Below are 6,412 nucleotides of genomic sequence, written 5' to 3' on the forward strand. Positions count from 1 at the left end.
ACTATGCACAGTACCTGGATACGTGCAATACAAATTTATGGAATTAGAAGGTTACGTCTGTGGTGCTATTTACATATACCCTCCTGCAAATAACATCACAAGACTTTAGCCAATGAACCGACTATGTCATATTACTGTTTATTAAAGACAAAGATGGTTAACTATGAATACAAAGTACTAGCGGCCATTAATTTGTATTACCATCTTTAATGTGCACTGTTTCCAACATAGTAACTATTTGGACAGTTTGAATGAAAAATAACATCAACCTGGCCATACCCTCACTTCACCAAACTGTTCCAATTACTCCTATGTGGAAATAGTGCTAACTCAAGGAGGTTCAGATTATCCATGGAGTGCACTGACTTTGTGTGATAATTGTAGAATTTTATTTCATGTTATCTGTGTTAAGGGCATAAGTAACAGAAAGTAACTACGATGACAAAAATGTCTTTGTGCTCCAACATTTTATTGCCCAATGCAGTAACTTTATTTAGAGAAATAAGTAGTGTTTATTCAATTTTATTGAGCCTCCTTGAGAATTAGTAAAGTAAAATTTAATTCTGATGTGAAATAAAGCATGCTTTCTGCACCTACAAATGTTTTCTTTCTTTTTGTGTGTGACTTCAATCAATTGAAGGTATAACAGACACAAAGCATACAAAATAGTTAATAAATTTAGTAACTTCACAAATTTATAGCAGATTAGAAAGAGAATTCACAGAATAATGTAGTTCACATGAACTTAACTTAAAAAAAGCATGGAAAAAAAAAAGCAAAATTTTTCAGTCCCCTACGAGCAGATTTGCAGGTGGGGGAAGGGAGTTTAAATTTTCCTGAACAATCTCCTACTGCTTACTTGCCTGTATCTGATTTTTCTATAGTTTGACAATGAGCAGATGTAGCCCAGGATGGTCTGCACATCCTTGCCCCAACTGAGCTTTTTGAGTCTCAATTTAGATGCTTTTCCTGTCTAACCTCAATGTTGCTCAACCTAGGTCTCCCTGCTCAGGCCTCAGGGGGAAAAAATAAATCAAAGATGACCATTCTTCATTGTCAATTGTTGGAAAAAACATCAGGTTCATTAATGTCCTTTAGGGAAGGTAGGACCATCCTTATCTGGTCTGGCCTACATGTGATGCCAGACCTATTACAATGTAGTTGATTCTTAACTGCCCTCTGGGCAATTAAGGATGAGTAATAAATGTTGGTCTAGGTAGCAACAGACACATCCCATAAATAATTTTTTTTCAAAAGGTGGGGACATCTTCTTCAAGGGCCCCATTCCACCTTGGGACCTCCGTCATCCAAGTGTTTGGTATCTCACAGTTGCTCCCTCCCCTCTGGTCTCTCTAGCAAACCCATCCCCTGCTGGGCTTGGCAATGGCTTCCAGAATGCATTTAATGGGTTCCAACAATCGACTCTCAACAAAAATGGAAACACATGGAATTGAAGGCAACCTGCTGATAAGAATAGAAATAATCCACTTGGCAGTATATGACTAAAGGATTCTCCAGAGATCCACAATGGGGCTTCACCATTTATGTAAAATTATTTTACTAACAATGCCTCCAACTCTGCTGTTGGCATTAAGTTAGGTGGCACAGTGAGTAACATAAATGGGAGCAAGGGGCTAGTGACATGTTACGGAGTGGATAAAACTGGCAGGTGGAATTTGACATGCAGAAGTGGGAAGTCACCCAGTTTGCATATAAAGAAAAAGACAAGATAGAGCATTGTCTGCCTGGTAAGAAGTGTGGAACAGCACAGAAATTTGGGGATAGGTATTCCGATATCCCTTAAAGGTTTTTGAAAATATAATTTATCAAGCGGATGGAATGATAGCCTTTACCACAGGGGTCTAAAATATAAAGACTTGTATGTTATGACACATGCCTAATTAGAACACAGGTTAGGAACAGCATAATGGTTTGGAGTGAATACATGTTCACTGAAATGATACACAGACCAAAGCAGTCAATTGAGGATAGATTTCATAGGATCCTTTTAATATATATGTTCACTAACAGGTTAAAAGGTAAAAGGTGATCTAATTGTCTAATTAAGGGGTTTCAGATAATTAAATGATTTGACAAGTTGGATAAAATTTCCCTCTGAGGTTGGTATGAGGGAGTACTATATCATTAAAGAAAGGTTGTAGAGATTTAAACCTCTCCCTCAAAAAGCTTTTGCAGGTCTTGCAGAGTCCCCATGGTAGCACATTCCTAAGGAATTGTCTGAGAAATTGGAAATTCCGTTGGCCAATCCCTCTACCCCTGGAACACTTCGAAACTGTCCATTTATATCAGAGAATTCAGAGGGATTCAAATGAAATTAAGTGAGACAGTTTCTCAGAGAATGTTTAGTCTATTAAATACAGGGTCTAACTCCTGAGTAACTATTCAACAGATCCTATTCTTAACACACCCTCAACTACACCACCACCCCAATACCCGTTAAACCCCTCAGCCCGATTTGAACTTCACTCCCCCCACCCCAAAATCATTCTGCTCTCAATCCTACCCCTTACCCTACCACCTGACACACACACCCCACTCACAACGACCAGACCCGACTACCCTAGCAACTCTTCCTATAGCAGGGAGATTCTCAGCAGTTCTGGAAGTGTTTGTAAAGAGAAAAAGTTACAAGTCCAACATGACTGTTCAGGACTTTTATACATCCCTTTGCTTCCCTACCCCATTCAGACAATTACTTTTTGAGATTATATGACCTCTTCCCACTAAAGTGTACCATCTCCAACCTATCTATATTGAAGTTAATTTGTCAATTACATAATAAACCAAAAGAACTGTGTATGCTTGAAATCAAACATTAACAGAAATTGCTGGAAAAGCTCAGCAGGTCTAGCACCATCTGTGGAGAGAAATCAGAGTTAACATTTCAGGTCCAGTGACCCTTCTTCAGAACCCAATTTGTCAATTACATACCCATTCTACAAGTTCATTAATATCTTCATATATTCTGTTAGAGCATACAGAAGTATTAATTATTTCCTTAGCTTGCTGCCAATAAAGGTATTAAGGGAATATGTAACTATTATTGCAATTGATTTTTTTTATCATCTTAAACAGCAATGATCTTATTGAGTAGCAAAACAAACTTATGGGGATGAATTGCCTGCAGCTGTTCCAGTGTTTTTATAAGTCACTACACTGCAATTTACTAGTTACTACAAAATAATCTCAGTGAACATAAATTACATGCAAGTTGAACATTTGCATCAGTATTTATGATTATCTCAAATTTAAAGCTACAGATGTATTGTGATGCTTTCAGGGACTTCCTACTTTGAGAAGTTACAGAAAGAATTGTGCTGCATATAATTTCATAGAAAACAATGAGCAGAATCACTGTTATTACCGATGGCTAAATATTCAACATTATCACAAACATTGTGTGGTTACTTTAGGCATTTCACCACCATCCCATTCAGAGATGTTCATAATTCACACTTTCCTGTATTGTGCAGAAGATGCTAGTCAATGTTCTTAAGTAAACTGTCTAATCCATATTCAGAACAAAACACAACTTGCATTGGTCTTACAGAGTTTACAGGACATTGACATAGGCAAGTAGATTCTTGCTCTCACTAGCGGTACCTCAAAATCATGTACTTTCATGAGAAAGCTGTGGACAGGTACAAATTAACTAATCCATTAAGCCTACACCACATTCCACCATCTGTAGGATTCCCTCCAAGTTATACACCATCTTGATTTGGAACCGAATTACCAGTCCTCCACTGTTACTGTGTCAAAATCCTGGTACTCTCTCTTCGACTATATTACAAATCAACCCATGGCCTGCAGCAGTTCAAGAAGATGGTTCAAAAATAAATTCCCAAGGGTATTTTGGGGGTAGGCAATAAATGGCGACTTTGTTAGTGATGCCTATTCTATTGGAAAATCTGGATACATCCAAGTTGTTACGAACATAGTGAATAGTTGTGGCTTCGACACGTCCTTGTAATATATCAAAGTGACATCCTACCATTATCCTTACTCATGGAATCCTGGTGCTTAGCTAATTTAATAACCAGGATAGTTATTTACCTTCAATTTCACAAGGTTCATTTTTTAAGCAATCTGTGAGGGACTTTACCAAAATTCTTTAAGTCTTTTAAACTTCAAAGAAATAATATGCATATGCAATCCTCAGGCCATTACATGAGGAACCTTCACTTTTCTCAATCTACATAAAAGTCAAAATCCCCATCTTCTTAAAAATTATTCTGCCATTGTTAAACGCTTGTCAAAGCTCAGCATTTATAGAGGCTCCTGTTTGCTAGATCATTTTTTGCATAGAGAAGATTGGTAGTTTTTCCTTGGATTTTAAAGTACTTTGCAGATTGAATCAGTACTTCTTTAGCTAAATAGACTTGGCTCTCTCCAAAATACTAACCAGTACACCAGCCTTCAGGAGAATTAGTCGTTTCAGTCTGTGTTACCACTGCCTTAAGTCTCTTTGCACCTTGATGTTGCTGGCTGAAATTGGATGATCTGTGACAGGTTAGCCAGTCAGCTCATGCGGTTAATTTTCTTCCAATAAAAAGTCATGCAGATACAGATCTATTGAAATCCATTATAACCAACAAATAATTGGCCAAAGCCAAAAGTTACTGCTTGCTCAGAGGAATCTGGTAGCGAGCTGCTGACTTTAACTACTGCAGTCTGTATAATGAAAAAAAAAATGTAATGTAATGGCTGTTCCAGGGTTTTGACCTAACAACAATTAAGGTATGTGACTTGAAAGACAATTTGCAGGCAGTGGCTTTCCCATATACCTGTTATCCTTGTCCTTCAAAACAGCTGAATCACTTAAATATCAACATACAGAAAGAACTTGTATTCCACTGAAGTACAACTACAGAATATCCACAGCACGTCACTGGGAAACAGTGACTCCATTCAATGTGATTATCAACCATTACAGCCCACATTACTTAAGGTTTTGCATCATATTAGTGAAGTGACTACCATGGCTGTCTCCTTCATTCAGATATTACACAAAAGGAGAAGTGAAACAGATATAATTAAGGCCCATGCAACCACAAGATCTGCACATTTTAGGCATCCTGATGCTTTGTTTAGGAACATTGATAATGCACTATGGTGACTCTGGCTGAACCTATGTTATTGTGAATAATTCATGAAATGTATTACAACGAAAGGCTTGCTGCTTCCTCAACTTGAAAGTGCCTGGAAAAAAAAGAGACTACACAAAGTGGAACAGGAGGCAGCTGCCAACAAAAGGACACCACAGCTGATAGTTCAGTGCTTTTATATCAACATTTGTATTTATTTGCACCTCCAACATTCTGAAATGACCCAAGGAGAGTTATTTAGCTTGATGTCAAATACTGTCATTTAAGACTGTTTGAGAGCAGAATGCCAAAAGCTTGGTCAAAGAGGTTGTGCTTTTTAAGACTTTTGTTAAAAGACTAAACAGTAGACAGGCAATGAGGTTTAAGGGAAGAATTCTTGTTCCAAGTGTCGAAGTAGTTGCAAGTATGACATCCATTAGTGGGGTAATTAAAATCATGGATCTCATAAGACCAGAATTAAAGCTTGTTAAGGTGGAGGAATTTACAGAAATAGAGAATTGCACAGGCAAGGAGGAATTAAAAGGCCAAGGAGAAAAATGTTACAATCAAATCATTGCTGAACTGATGATGTGTATGTGATCAGGCCTTGTTGTGAATAAGGCCATAGGCAGTAGAGCAACATTATAGAGAACAGTGTAGGCAGTTGCCCTGTACTGCATTGTAATAAGTGAGTGTAACGACAACAAAGGCATGCATAACAGGTTGAATAGCAGATGAGCTGAAGCAGAGTTGAAATCAGAAACTGTCAATGAACGACAAAGAGACAATCATACTCACTGTATAGACACTCACTTTTGTCAAATGTGATACCAAGGTTTTGAAAAATCTGGTTTGGGCTCAAAACAGTTACCAGGGAGAACTGCAGAATTAATAGCTACAGAACAGAGTTTGTAATGGAAACTTAGATCCAACAAACGGGCTCATGAATTAGTGACAGTGTAGTCACAGAAAGTTGCTGAAGAGGAACTGGAAGTCTTTCGGATTGATGTGAAAACTGATGCTATGTTTTCAGACAATATCACCATTACACAGCATGCAGATGAAGTAGAGGGGCAAAGGATAGATCCTTGGAAATGCACCAACGGTAATGATGCAGAAACCGAGAAGCATAACAAGTGTTACAACCATATGGGCTAGGAATTGAAGCAGTCTCTCCCAGCCAGATGAGATTTCTTTAGTAAAAAGAGGAAGAAAAATCAGCACACAAATAATTGCCCTGTTCACTTTCTCTCCCCTCACTATTGTACTTAGATTTCTACCAAAGCTCTACCTAAAAGTTTTTC

Source organism: Rhincodon typus, chromosome 7, assembly GCF_021869965.1.
Source record: "Rhincodon typus isolate 14 chromosome 7, sRhiTyp1.1, whole genome shotgun sequence".
Lineage (NCBI taxonomy): Eukaryota > Metazoa > Chordata > Chondrichthyes > Orectolobiformes > Rhincodontidae > Rhincodon > Rhincodon typus.